Source organism: Lolium perenne, chromosome 6, assembly GCF_019359855.2.
Source record: "Lolium perenne isolate Kyuss_39 chromosome 6, Kyuss_2.0, whole genome shotgun sequence".
Lineage (NCBI taxonomy): Eukaryota > Viridiplantae > Streptophyta > Magnoliopsida > Poales > Poaceae > Lolium > Lolium perenne.
Window position 1 is genome coordinate 231,869,995 of NC_067249.2, and position 14,534 is coordinate 231,884,528.

General features: G+C 41.0%; 1 long non-coding RNA gene across 5 annotated transcripts; it reads left to right on the top strand.

The window, feature by feature from the left end:
* The first annotated feature begins 10,296 nt into the window (after positions 1 to 10,296).
* On the top strand, positions 10,297 to 13,882 carry LOC127305977 (uncharacterized). 5 transcript variants are annotated; one of them, XR_011747757.1, is made up of 6 exons: positions 10,297 to 11,282; positions 11,468 to 11,513; positions 12,044 to 12,151; positions 12,606 to 12,707; positions 12,780 to 13,029; positions 13,796 to 13,882. It is a non-coding gene; the product is annotated as an uncharacterized lncRNA (long non-coding RNA). The 5 variants fall into 5 exon arrangements; XR_007854289.2 differs by having other exon boundaries at positions 12,828 to 13,029; XR_007854285.2 differs by having other exon boundaries at positions 12,831 to 13,029.
* Positions 13,883 to 14,534: the final 652 nt, after the last annotated feature.

Below are 14,534 nucleotides of genomic sequence, written 5' to 3' on the forward strand. Positions count from 1 at the left end.
TGAGATGGAGAGCAGACTCGCTCATGTGGCCGGGGAGATAATGGATAAATCTCAATCATCTTTTATGAAAAATAGATTGATAAAAAAAAAGGTGTATCCATGTCGCGTGAAGTTTTCGTCAAGTCGAGAAAGAAAATTGTTTGTGCATGTTTCAAAGTTGACTTTGAAAAGAACTGTGAACATGTAAATGGTTCTTTCTGTATGATGTGATGCTTAAAAAAAGTTTTTTTCCCATAAAATTGGATGATAGAGTGAAAATAAAAATAAATGGTCAGTTGGTTTTTTCTAGAAACATAGGTGTGTGAGACAAGAGGATCCCTATTATCCTCCCATCCTTTTTTAGTACTGTTGTGGACTCTATGACGGTTAATTGTAAAAAAATGGTTAGTAAGCTTGATTGATTATTGTGCTAGTCCCTCATTCGCAGGAGAATGGTATTGTCATTATTCAACAATATGCAAATGATACTATTTTTATACTATATGAAATGCAAGGAGCATGGAATTCTTGTTTTGCTTATTTGAGCAGATGCTTGGCCTTAAGATAAATTTTCTTAAGAGTGAGGTATTTTGTCTTGGCAAATGCAAAGAGGGGGTACATATGTATGAGAAGATTTTTACCTCTAAATCTAGGACTTTGACTTTCAAATATCTGTGGGTGCCCATTGACAAGGATCTTAATATACATTGGAGGCCTACATAAGATAAAATGGAGAAGGGATTGCCATGGTATGAATGAAAGATTTTAGACACCGACTCTGAAGCTACATTGTTGAATGCTTGTCCGACTATTGTCCTTTGCTTGTCCTTTCCTTCTATAAAGCTCCAAGTGGTGTTAGGAAGAAAATGGGTATTATTGGGTGAATTGGGAGTTAGTGTTCTCACCTAAGGATTTAGGAATCTGAACTTCTACTATGAACAAGATTAAGGTTGGTCCTGAAATTAACGGTCTAGCATCTGCGAAGTGAGTGGTTTAGTAAACACACTAGCCAACTCATCATCAGAAGAGATAAACATGACATGTAGATCTCCAGAAGCAACACGCCCATACATAAAATGGAAATCGATCTCAATATGCTTGGTCTGTTGATACGTCTCCAACGTATCGATAATTTCTTATGTTCCATGTTTCTTTTATGATGATACTCACATGTTTTATACATACTTTATGTCATATTTATGCATTTTCCGGCACTAACCTATTAACGAGATGCCGAAGAGCCAGTTGCTGTTTTCTGCTGTTTTTGGTTTCAGAAATCCTAGTAAGAAAATATTCTCGGAATTGGACGAAATCAACGCCCAGGATCTTATTTTTCCACGAAGCTTCCAGAAGTCCGAAAGGGAAACGAAGTGGGGCGACGAGGCGGCCACACAATAGGGCGGCGCGGCCCAGGCCCTGGCCGCGCGGCCCTGGCATGTGGGCCCCTCGTGGCGCCCCCTGACCTACCCTTCCGCCTACATAAGCCTTCGTCGATAATATACCGAGAGCCACGATACGGAAAACCTTCCAGAGACGCCGTCGCCGCCAATCCCATCTCGGGGGATTCAGGAGATCGCCTCCGGCACCCTGCCGGAGAGGGGAATCATCTCCCGGAGGACTCTTCACCGCCATGGTCGCCTCCGGAGTGATGTGTGAGTAGTTCACCCCTGGACTATGGGTCCATAGCAGTAGCTAGATGGTTGTCTTCTCCTAATTGTGCTATCATTGTTAGATCTTGTGAGCTGCCTAACATGATCAAGATCATCTATTTGTAATGCTACATGTTGCGTTTGTTGGGATCCGATGAATATGGAATACTATGCTATGTTGATTATCAACCTATCTATGTGTTGTTTATGATCTTGCATGCTCTCCGTTATTAGTAGAGGCGCTGGCCAAGTTGATACTTGTAACTACAAGAGGGAGTATTTATGCTCGATAGTGGGTTCATGTCTCCATTAAATCTGGGGGAGTGACAGCAACCCCTAAGGTTGTAGATGTGCTGTTGCCACTAGGGATAAAACAGCAATGCTATGTCTAAGGATGTATTTATTGATTACATTACGCACCATACTTAATGTAATTGTCTGTTGTTTGCAACTTAATACTGGAGGGGGTTCGGATGATAACCTGAAGGTGGACTTTTTAGGCATAGATGCATGGTGGATAGCGGTCTATGTACTTTGTCGTAATGCCCAATTGAATTTCACAATACTCATCATAACATGTATGTGCATGGTCATGCCCTCTGTATTTATCAATTTCCCAACTGTAATTTGTTCACCCAACATGCTATTTATCTTATGGGAGAGACACCACTAGTGAACTGTGGACCCCGGTCCATTCTTTTACATCGAATACAATCAACTGCAATACTTGTTCTACTGTTTTCTGCAAACATCATCATCCACACTATACATCTAATCCTTTGTTACATCAAGCCGGTGAGATTGACAACCTCACTGTCATGTTCGGGCAAAGTAATTTGGTTGTGTTGTGCAGGTTCCACGTTGGCGCCGGAATCCCTGGTGTTGCGCCGCACTACACTCCGTCACCAACAACCTTCAACGTGCTTCTCTGCTCCTACTGGTTTGATAAACCTTGGTTTCTTACTGAGGGAAACTTGCTGCTGTACGCATCACACCTTCCACTTGGGGTTCCCAACGGGCGTGTGCTTTACGCGTCAACAAGCTAATTTCTGGCGCCGTTGCCGGGGAGATCAAGACACGCTGCAAGGGGAGTCTCCACCTCCAATCTCTTTACTTTGTTTTTGTCTTGCTTTACTTTATTTTATTTACTACTTTGTTTGCTGCACTAAAACAAAACACAAAAAAATTAGTTGCTAGTTTTACTTTATTTACTATCTTGTTTGCCATATTAAAAACACAAAAAAATTAGTTACTTGCATTTACTTTATCTAGTTTACTTTATTTACTATTGCTAAAATGGGTACTCCTGAAAATACTAAGTTGTGAGACTTCACAAACACAAATAATAATGATTTCTTATGCACACCGATTGCTCCACCTGCTACTACAGCAGAATTCTTTGAAATTAAACCTGCTTTACTAAATCTTGTTATGAGAGAACAATTTTCTGGTGTTAGTTCTGATGATGCTGCTGCCCATCTTAATAATTTTGTTGAACTATGTGAAATGCAAAAGTATAAGGATGTAGATGGTGACATTATAAAGTTAAAAAAAATTCCTTTCTCATTAAGAGGAAGAGCTAAAGATTGGTTGCTGTCTCTGCCTAAGAATAGTATTGATTCATGGACTAAATGTAAGGATGCTTTCATTGGTAGATATTATCCTCCTGCTAAAATTATATCTTTGAGAAGTAGCATAATGAATTTTAAGCAATTGGATACTGAGCATGTTGCACAAGCATGGGAAAGAATGAAATCTTTGGTTAAAAATTGCCCAACCCATGGACTGACTACTTGGATGATCATCCAAACCTTTTATGCAGGACTGAATTTTTCTTCACGGAACCTATTGGATTCAGCTGCTGGAGGTACTTTTATGTCCATCACTCTAGGTGCCGCAACAAAGTTTCTTGATAATATGATGATTAATTACTCTGAATGGCACACGGAAAGAGCTCCACAAGGTAAGAAGGTAAATTCTCTCGAAGAAACCTCTTCCTTGAGTGATAAGATTGATGCTATTATGTCTATGCTTGTGAATGGTAGGACTAATGTTGATCCTAATAATGTTCCGTTAGCTTCATTGGTTGCTCAAAAAGAACATGTTGATGTGAACTTCATTAAAAATAACAATTACAATAACTCTAGGCCATATCCTGCTAATGGTAACTCTTATAGTAGATATGTTTCACCTAATGAGGAAAAGATGTTAGAAATTGAAAGATCTACTAAGAGCTTTATGCAATCCCAATATGAGCAAAATAAATTGTTTACGAAAACTATGAATGAACAATCTACCTTGTTGAAAAATATAGAAAATCAACTTGAAAATCTGAATATGGAGATCTCTGGGTTGCAAACTAAACTTGCAAATGCTGAAAACCGAATCTCATACATGTCTGCATCACAATCTTCCTTAATTAATAAAATGGCTTCTAAACCTAAGGATATTGATAATAAAATTGTTACTACAGCAAATGCCATCCAAGTTAGAATTAATGAGAATATAAGATTGATGGCCGAATTGCGAGCTAGGTGGGAAAAATAAGAAAATGCTAAAGAAGATAATATAGCTAAAGTTTGGACTATTACCACCACTAGTAATGATAATGCTTCACATGTTGCTACACCTCCTACTATCAATGGTAAAATAATTGGTGTTAGTAATGTTTCTACTCCTAACACTACAAGAAATGGGATATTTGTTGACGAAAACCCTGGTGACAAAAATGCATACCGTCATGGATGTGTCCTTATAGGTGACGAATTCATCTTCCGTCATGCATTTAAGGTAATTCTTGACGGTATGATTTTTCGTCAACAAAAAATCGTCACCCATTACCCAACCGGGAAGGGCTTCCATCGTGTCTGTTAATAGGTGACGAAATCAAAGATTCGTGGTGTATGTAAACCGTGATTTGCATATACAACGGACCCACATAGCAGGTAAATAATACTAAGTTACTTTATTAAATGTTATTAGTTTTATATATCATGTGTGACCCACTTGTCAGGAACATATTTAATTAAGTAAAAATTGTGTTTTGGAAGAATCAAACCAGGGCTTTGAAGTGACCAACGCGGAGTGTTACCGCTAAGGTAGATATGGAGTTTTGATCTGGATCCGTAACTAGTCTATTCTACATATTTATTTCAATGGTGTGATGTAGATGTTACGACATAATAATTTCCTTATTAATATTTATGTCGGCCGCGGGTGCCTCATTTAAGTCGCGCCGCTAACACGGCCTATCTAGGTGATCTTGCTAACAGTCGAATCGACTAGGGTTCTCGTCGAGGTGAGAAGAAATCCGTGAAGGCTCCATTGTGGAGGCGGCGAGACGCATCATCAGTGAGTTCTCCTGATTGTTCGCTAGGTCTAGATTTTTTAATTAGTTGTCAAGATCTGTTCTGAAGAACGTTGGCATATTCTTAACTGAATTGTAGGCAATGGATCGAAGTTGGATAACTGATGGCACCCAAAAGTTCACAACAAAGTACATGGCAGGTGTTAGGGATTTCATCAAGTTTGCGCGAGAACACTTGGACAATACAGATGAACCAATCTTGTGCCCTTGCAAGGACTGCCTAAATCTGAAACGTCAGGATATAAAAATAGTCGAGGATCACTGCAATTGTTCAGGTATGTCCATGACGTATACAAGATGGACTAGACATGGGGAAGGTTTTAGTGATGACGAAGGGCGGGATAGAAACGATGATGGTGCGTATGATAGTGACAATGATGAAGACGAAGACAGTGGTGATTGTTATGTTGATGATTCGTCTAGTATGATCAATGAACTGCAGAAGTCTGGAAATAAAGGTCCTAACCTGCCAAATATTTATGCTAATCTAATTGAGTCAGCCAAAAAATAACTTCATGAGGGATGCACCACTTTCACTAAGTTGTCGTTCATTATTAAGCTCCTTCATGTCAAATCATACAGCCGGATAACAAACAGAGGATTTGATCTCTTACTTCACCTTTTACGTACAGCTTTGCCACGTGTGGACTTTCCCAAATCATATGCTGATGCTAAGAGTGTTCTTTCTGATGTTGGGCTTGGTTATGAGACAATTCATGTATGCAAGTTTGATTGTTCTTTATTTTGGGGAGATCACAAGGACGATACGCACTGCCATGTTTGTGGATTATCAAGATATAGAGACCCTACTGCAAAAAAGAAAATCCCTCACAAGGTGTTAAGGTACTTTCCTATAATTAAAAGGTTGCAGAGACTATTTGTTAAAAAGGAAATGTCGACACATACTAGATGGCACAAAGAGAAGAGGGTTGATGAGCCCAATGTACTGAGGCACCCTGCTGATGGTGAGGCATGGAAGCACTTTGATGCCAAGTTTCATTGGTTTGCTAAAGATCCTCGTAACATAAGACTAGGTTTTGCCACAGACGGCTTCAATCCCTTTGGAAGTATGAGTAATCCTTACAATATGTGGCCTGTTTTTGTCATTCCTTACAACTTCCGACCATGGATGTGCATGGATCAATCGAATTACATGATGGCATTGCTAATCCCCGGAAAGTATTCCCCAGGGAAATATTTTCATGTATTTATGCAGCCACTGATAAAAGATATGATGCAGCTATGGAGTGGTGTGCAGACATTTGATGCATGCACAGAGGAATATTTCCCATTGCATGCTGCGTTTCTTTGGTCTATTCATGATTATCCTGGATATGCCACTATGTCAGGCCGAAGCACAAGAGGATTTCATGCGTGTGTGCATTGCGATGAGAATCCTTGCTATGAATCTTTGAAAAACAAAATTGGATATATTGGGCATCGGCGATTTCTTGATAAAAGTCACCCATACAGGAGAAGCAGACTTTTCAATGGTAAAACTGAGACTAGAGATCCACCAAGGAAGTACACACCCAAAGAGGTAGCTGAGAAGGTAGAAAGGGTTAAGGATTTTGAACATGGGAAAAATCCAATAATTAGTAGAAAGCGGAAGCGTGCAACTGTACCTGGTGAACCAACATGGCACCTGAAAGTCAGCTTACATCATCTACCGTACTGGCCAGAACTTAAGTTAGCTCACAACTTACATGTGATGCATATTGAGAAGAACATATGTGACAATATTGTTGGTACACTACTTGAACTTGAGGGCAGGAATAAGGACACTGTTAGTGCTAGAATTGATTTGAAGAAATTCAAAATCTGGGAGAAGTATTGGTTGAAGAAAATTGTGAAGGATGATGATGATGCAAAGAAGAACTTATGCGAAGCCCCCGCACCGTGGACGCTTTCGAAGGAACAGAAGAGACATTTGTGTAGGTATTTGGCAAACACTAGGTTCCCAGATGGTTATTGCGCAAACTGGGGAAGATGTGTGAATATTGATGGTTGTAAGGTTACCGGTATGAAGACGCATGATTGCCACATACTTCTACAGCGAGTGTTGCCGGATGGGCTCAAGGGAATTGCATCTAAGGAAATGTATGTGGCTATTGCAGAGCTAGGAAGATTTTTTAGGGAGCTGTGTGCCAAAACCCTGAAAGTTGATGTGCTGAAGCGATTGAAGGTTGAAATTGTTGTGATCCTATGCAAACTTGAGAAGTTGTTCCCCCCAGCTTTTTTTGATGTAATGGTGCACTTAGCTATTCATCTTCCTGACGAGGCTCTTTTGAGGGGTCCTGTTCATTATGGTTGGATGTATCCAGTTGAGAGAAGATTAGGTTATCTAAAGTCTACGGTCCGTAACAAAGCAAGGCCGTAAGGTTCTATCGCAGAGGGCTACATTGTTGATGAGTGTTTGATTTTTTGCTCTAGATTTTTCAAGGATGGCACAGAAACAAGATTTAACAAAGATGATAGGAACCAAGACATACGGAGAAAACCTGATCGTGACGAGATGGAAGTATTTTCAGTTGGAGCTAAAGGTCTTGGGAAATCCATTTTGAAACATTTTGACAAGGAATTTGACAAAATGGTTTGGTATGTGCTGAACAACTGTGACGATGTAGAACGTTATATAAAGTAAGTAGTTAGCTTCACTTTAATAACTACTTCTCAATGTTGCAGACATAATTGTCTTGTATTTCATATGTGTTTTTTCTATGTTTCAGTGAATTCCGACAAGAATTGGGAGGTAGGGGTGTGCGTGACATCGAGGAGACGGTTCAGAGAGAGTTTGCAGGTTGGTTTGCAAACCATGTGAGACAGTTGGACAATGCATCAGAAGATTTGAAGTCTCTGGCTGCTGGGCCAGACCGGCGTGTAGTAGTATACGCTGGTTGCAACGTAAAGGGTGCGAGGTTTCGCACACTTACTCGGGATAAAGACCTGAAGACTCAAAATTTGGGCGTAGCGACTAAGGGATCTTTTGGTGATGCAGATGAGACCGAGTTCTATGGTGTTCTGCAAGAAGTTCTTGAACTGCAGTACGGGACTAACAAGCACGGTGACAGGTCCGTGTACTTGTTTCTGCTATGATCGGTTCGACCTTGCGGGCAGGGGTTCCAAGATAAAAGATGATGGTTATTTTAAAAGCGTTAACACTTCTATCCTATGGTTCAAGAATTCACCATTCATATTGGCCAGTCAAGCTGAAACATGCTTCTATTTGGAGGATACAAAGTTTGGTGATCCGTGGAAAGTGGTGCAGAAGTTCAGCCATAGACACGTGTACGACGTTCCAGAATTAGAAGATGGTAACGATGATGCATTTGTACGGAATGAAGACGCATACCAGGAGGATGAAGGTTCAGTCGACCATACATTTCATGATGTTGTCGACCTAGACGAGGAAGCAGAGGTGGAGGCAGAGGAGGATGATCATCGTGTTGATGAAGTTGTACATATTCATGATGCTCGTACAATTCGTGAACTAGAGAATGAGGAAGATAGTCCCAATGTTGACATGGATATGAGCGAAGATGAACTAGAGAATGAGGAAGATAGTCTCATATTGGAAGAGAACATACATGATGACGAGGGAAAACTTTAAGAAGATAGTGATGTAGATTGATAGAAACATGTTATGCATACAACTATATGTTTTGTTCCAAACATTTGAAATGTTCTTATTTAGATGTTTATGATCTCGAACTTGTCATTCAATTATCCAGAAGGGTTTAAGAGCAAATTAATATAAGCTAAAATATGGACAAATATAAGAAAAGCCAACATGTCGGTAACATAACTTTGACAATGGTTTTAATTAATCGACACTTGACACGATTACAACCAGCAGCACGATATGACTAAATATTGTTTTAACAGAAGCAAAATCGACAATCGCATAAAGAGTCTTACAACTTAATTTAAACCTAAAGGGGCCGCATAGTTGGACACACGGGCACCATGAATCACTGACTAGCTACTCCAGATCGATTTCAGGCACATGGGTAGCAAACAAGTAAACCCCTGCATTTCCCAGGTAAAGCAAGAACAGCATCTTGTCACCCATCTGAAGGTGCTTTTCCTTGTCCATGAACTCCTTCCCCCCACTGAAGCAGAGACAACCATCGTCAGAAGAAATTGCGTAGGACGCACGCACCAAAGTACTGGGATGGCACACAATACTGATTGCACCATATTGTTCCATATCTTTAGGAACCAAACGGCTAGGGATTTTCTGTTCCAACAGTAGAGACATAGTTTAGTTAACACTTGTACGTAATGTAGCTCGCAAAGTTAATGAAATGATATGATCTACTGCTTACCACGTGTTTATTGTAATTTTCGTTGTTTGTCCAATTCAGAGTATGCAGCATTGGGACAACTAGTGCTCCTTGATCATAATCTCCAGCATTGTGGTACTCAACAAGGTAGTCCAAGTTGTCCACCTGAAGAATGACGGTATGCATCATCCTCCAATTTATCATTGTTCCATCAGTACTACTGAGCGAGTCAACAATGTCACGCTTCGTACGGGACAACTGGTAGTAAGCTGCATAATTAAAATAACTGACTTAAGATGGAATAATTAATATGATCAATCATTCTGTCCAAAGGTGGAAAATTACCTGGATGGATTAGTGGTTCAGTTCCAGTTATTACAAGAGTATCCTGACCAGATGAGTTAACTCTGAAAATTAACTCCATGCCAACCTTAAAATTGTACACTCTAGCAAATTCGTTCCAAAATCTTCCGTTGATATAGGTTCTGCCAGCTCTGTTGGTAACATTAACAACAAATGCATGGCCATCTTTGGTTTTAAGTGCATCTTCAAAAGTTGTCCTGTGGGAGGTCTAGACACCATACTTCTTAAGGAAATACGGTCTATAGTAGCAAGGGATGACCTAAATTCAGTAGATTTAATACAAAAGTAAGTTAACTATTCTGAAAATTCAATAAGATAGAAACATGTGAATGTTACACATCGTGTCATATTAGGACCTTGAAGAATCACGAATTGCATGTAGCTACTGTAAAATCTAATGATCAGGTAGAATTATGCGTCTACTCGGATAATCACCGAGTCTCAGATCTTGGACTTCTATCAGCACATATCTGAACTTCTATCAGCACATATCTGAACTTCTATCGGTATAGGACTGAACTACCGATACCTCTATCTCTAACAGCTACAACTATCGTAAAACTCATATGAACGTAAAAGTTATCACAACTATCCTAAAACTCAACCATAAATAAGCGGTTAATACATATGGTGACCAACAATTATTACACACATTGAGAACAAGCAAGTGCGTGGTACTAGGGAGCCCTCTGGGGCTATCCACGATACCCACCTGTCGTGCGAGGGCTGACGATTGAGAGAGCGAAAAAAAGGCTGGGCGAGCGAGGGAAATAAATAAAGATCAAGAAACGCACGCTCCTCTCCCCGCACGCAACCTCCCCCATCTCTCACGTCCCAGCGGCGGTGGCTCCCACCTCACACCCTCATCTTCTTCCTCACCCGATCCGGCTGGTTCATCTAAGGCGTCAACCCGTGGTGGAAGCAGGCGGAAGCACCTCAACCGCGGAGGCTCGACGGCCAGAGCGACGGCGGCCGGCGCGGCCCTGGAGGCTTGGGCGTTGTCGCCATGTCGGCCCTCCCAAAGGCCGTGATGCGCCGCCCCTCGCCTCTCACCTCCAGTAGATCAAAGGCCATCACGGCGGCAGTCTGGACTAAGATACGTGATTCCCATTTTCTTGTTGTATTTTTTCCCTTTTCTCTATTGTCATCGATTGATGGACCTATCCCCTGCTCCTCCCCTTGCGCTTGAGAAGAAGGAGCGGAGATGCCGTCTGCCGATGCGGCAGCGGAATGTGGAGGTGCAAGAGAGCAGCGAGGAGGAGGAGGGAGGGGCGAAGCAGAGGGAGGAGGATCAGGCCCAGCCGCGCAGAAGAGCACTGCGGGGAAGGTGGGCGAGGGGGATCGGAGCTCGCGGTGCACAGGGGATTTAGGCACGCAGGGCCAAGCAAGGCGGCCAACGAGAAGAATCCCTACAGTGGCGAGATCCGCGAGAGGAGGCCTTCAGTTGCGAGCGACCAGGGGAGATGCCGCCAGTCTGCGTCTCGTCGAGGGGCTGGACACTGGCGGGGGATCAACAGGGGTAGTGCTGGGGCAGACGGAGCGATGCCAGCCTGACCGAGCTAGACGGCACGAGGCAACAGCGATGGCGGATCTTCCTGCTGCCCTACATCGTCCCTTCAAATCCCAGACAGTGGTGAGGTACGAGCTGCTCCCATCACCATCTGCTTTTCTTCTATTTTTCTCAGTTGACCCGACGGCTGGAAGTAATGTCCATTCATCTGGTCTGATGTCTTAATTTTCACCCTGCTGAGTTTGATTGCCATGGTTTGCGAGGCTGGGTGAAAGACGATGATTCCTGCAGTGATGAATCTCTATTTTTGCAGAAGGATGGTGCGTGCTTGAAGGAAGGAGCCGCAGAGATCAGCATGTGTGAGTCGTCTCACAGATCTCGTGTACTACATACTTATACTGCTGGTCACCCAGCAGTGTTTGCGTTGCACCATTGTCTATTGTCCTCATGTATGTACTTTGGCAAATCATGAGCACTTGCGTTGGCGTGCTAGCTTATGCAGGGGAGTGATTGCTTGTTGTAGTGAAAATGAATTAGGTTCAAGGTTTCCCGATGTTTACTACATTATATGTGAATGAACTATGTAATACATAATGCATTCTCAGAGAATTTGCTTAAAAATATCTACTCCTGTAGACATAGTTTGCCTTTTATAGTTTTGCACTTCTTTTAAACTATGCAAAAATTGTTATGTTTCTTCGGTCCTGCACGATAGTCATGCCAATTATTGTAGCTTACCATGCCCGTCATATTTCTTACGTGGATTTGCTGGATAATTTAAATCAGAAGATCATGTCAAAGCACACATAGTTGTACCTCTGTTAGTCCGTTACAAAAGCATATTTTCAGACAACTTAACAAAAATCGTGTGTTCACTAAATATCTACAGTCTATAGGGCCCAAAGTATCAGGATATTCTAAACATCCGAGTGAGTGATTGGTACTAATGGGCGTGGTCAAGCTCTAGAAGTTGATGCTGAAAAAAGTTGTTATGCAGGTACTCAATTTTTTCTGTTATGTGTTGTAACAAAAAAGTCCAGTCTGTACTCGTTCTAAAATGATATATTATTATGTTATTTTTAAGTAATATGGTTAGCTTAGGGGTTCATTTTCATAAATTTGAACTGTATTATTTCATCTGAATTGATGATTATACGAGTCTTTGAAGCACTTTACGAATAGACAACAAAAGTTCACTGGCGAGGTACTTTCCCATTATTCACGAGGTTTTATTTTTTGATAGCATAATCATTCTTGATATTGTTAACTCATGGTTATTTTTATCTTAAGGCATCACAATTGCAGAGCACTGGAACTAAATAAAGTAGACAAGCCCATTTTAAACTTTCGGAATGAAATTTAAAATAATACTTGCCTTCTCCTTGTGTGTATATTAGTATGAGAAGTTGCTACCTTATGTTGCTTACTTATGTATGTTGCTTCTCTTGCAGATTTTGAAAACTTGTGTCTCGCTTGATATGCTTGGACGCATATTTTAGTGGTTCTAGAAAACCTATTGACAATTTTGCGTGAGGCATAATTGGACATCTCTGGTAAGTGCTTTCTCCGTTCAGGCACGCTGTTATGTAAGAACTTCATGACTAATTGTATGTTCCTCATGATAGGACACATGCACTATTATTATAACTATGTATTGTTATGTTTATTTCAAGAAGTTCCAGTAATCCAAGTGAGAGAACCTACCCTTAGGAGATGATGGAAAGAAGGATATCTACTATTGATGTCGTGAACTCCATTGATCGAGGGCAAATGATTCCTTTCTTTTCCTACTGGGCTTCCCGGTAATGAAATTGTTGCTCAGATTTGTTGTCTTCTGGTCTTCCCAAGAGTTTGGAGAAAGGCAAGCACAAAGAGGTGATAACCTGTTTGAATCCAACTCTGTTTTAGGAAACTATATGCTTATGGCTTCATTTATGGGATTTTGTGTTAGGATATATATAGTTGTCGTTTTCTAATTGTTGGTTGTGTTGCTTCTGATGTTCTAAAAGATTACCTATGTACTCTTATCAAATGTGTTATGTATGAACGAGTTAGTTCCAACACTATGTACTCATATCAGATACTACCTCCGTTCCTTTCTATAGTGCCTATAGATTTTTGGCATTTGTTTCAGAATATAAGGTTGTAGCTTAGCTTTTTTTCAATTACCCCCTCCCTATTTAGATCCCAAATCGTTCAACTCCCAAAATTGTTATGGTAAGTTAGGAAGATATGGATTTCATTACGTTGTCGTTCAGCTAGGAGTCTTGTGTAAAAAATACTCTTGCGCTAATTTCCGTGCCAAAAAACAATAGGCACTATAGAATGGAACAGAGAGAGTAGTATATACCCTTAACTGCACTATTACAATTTCGAGGTGCTTTAGTGCAAAACTAAGTCAATTAGAAGTACTATAGTAGTGTAGTAGAAGATTGACTTGCCACATTGGACCATCAAAAGTTTTGTGACCTTTAGTAATTGGCATGGTGCTGCGGCAGAAGGTTGTAGATAGATGATCTGCATAGATACAAGCATCTGAATCTTATGTTGTCCTGTTCAATCTGCCTTATTTTTATGCGATACTCTTTATCATTTTTTCCATTTTAATCTTAACAAACCGATCCTTCTTGCTATTTTGCAGCCTCCAAAGCTCACCAAGTTTGAAGAGAGGCGAAGGTGAAGATGCTCACAAGGGGCGCGGGAGCGTGCGGCGAAGACAAACAAGGGTACCGATTCATCCCAGTCACGCTGATATCAAACCCATAAGATGCCACCGCATAGACAAAAATGGCATGCTGCAAGCGGCACATATAATGTGTTCGCCAATGTTCAAGAAAGCATGTGGAAAGCCGAAAGATGACACCGACCATTGCAGAGTAGAGCCATGGTTGTTTCTGGTGGTGTATTGTTACATAGCCACGCTGTGGCTTGACAACATCCACAAACTACACCCATGGGTTCTCATTCTTAATTGTTAGTCCTTATATGTAATAGGAAGTGGCGGTCTGACTCATCTCACTAGAATAGCCATTTACTTCAAAATTGCAAATCAATCTTTACACTGCAATTTTAGGTGGTGCAACTTTGAAGTTCAAATTTTTGAGGTCAGGCATGTTCTCTATCAAATTTGACATGCACCTGCTGGTTGTGTTTTGTGGAACTGAAATATAAAATTGGATTTTCAACCTTGGTTGAATATTTAACCACTGCCGTTAAATTCTATTTCTCTTGTTTAGTGTAATGTATACCTGCCGTTGTGTTGAATTTGGGGCGCACAGGACCGGTGAGGAGGCGCCCCATGGGGCGCCCCAACCACTAGTCTGAATAATAGTACTAAACTAGCAATAACTACTAGGATCACGTGTTAAACTTTGATGTGG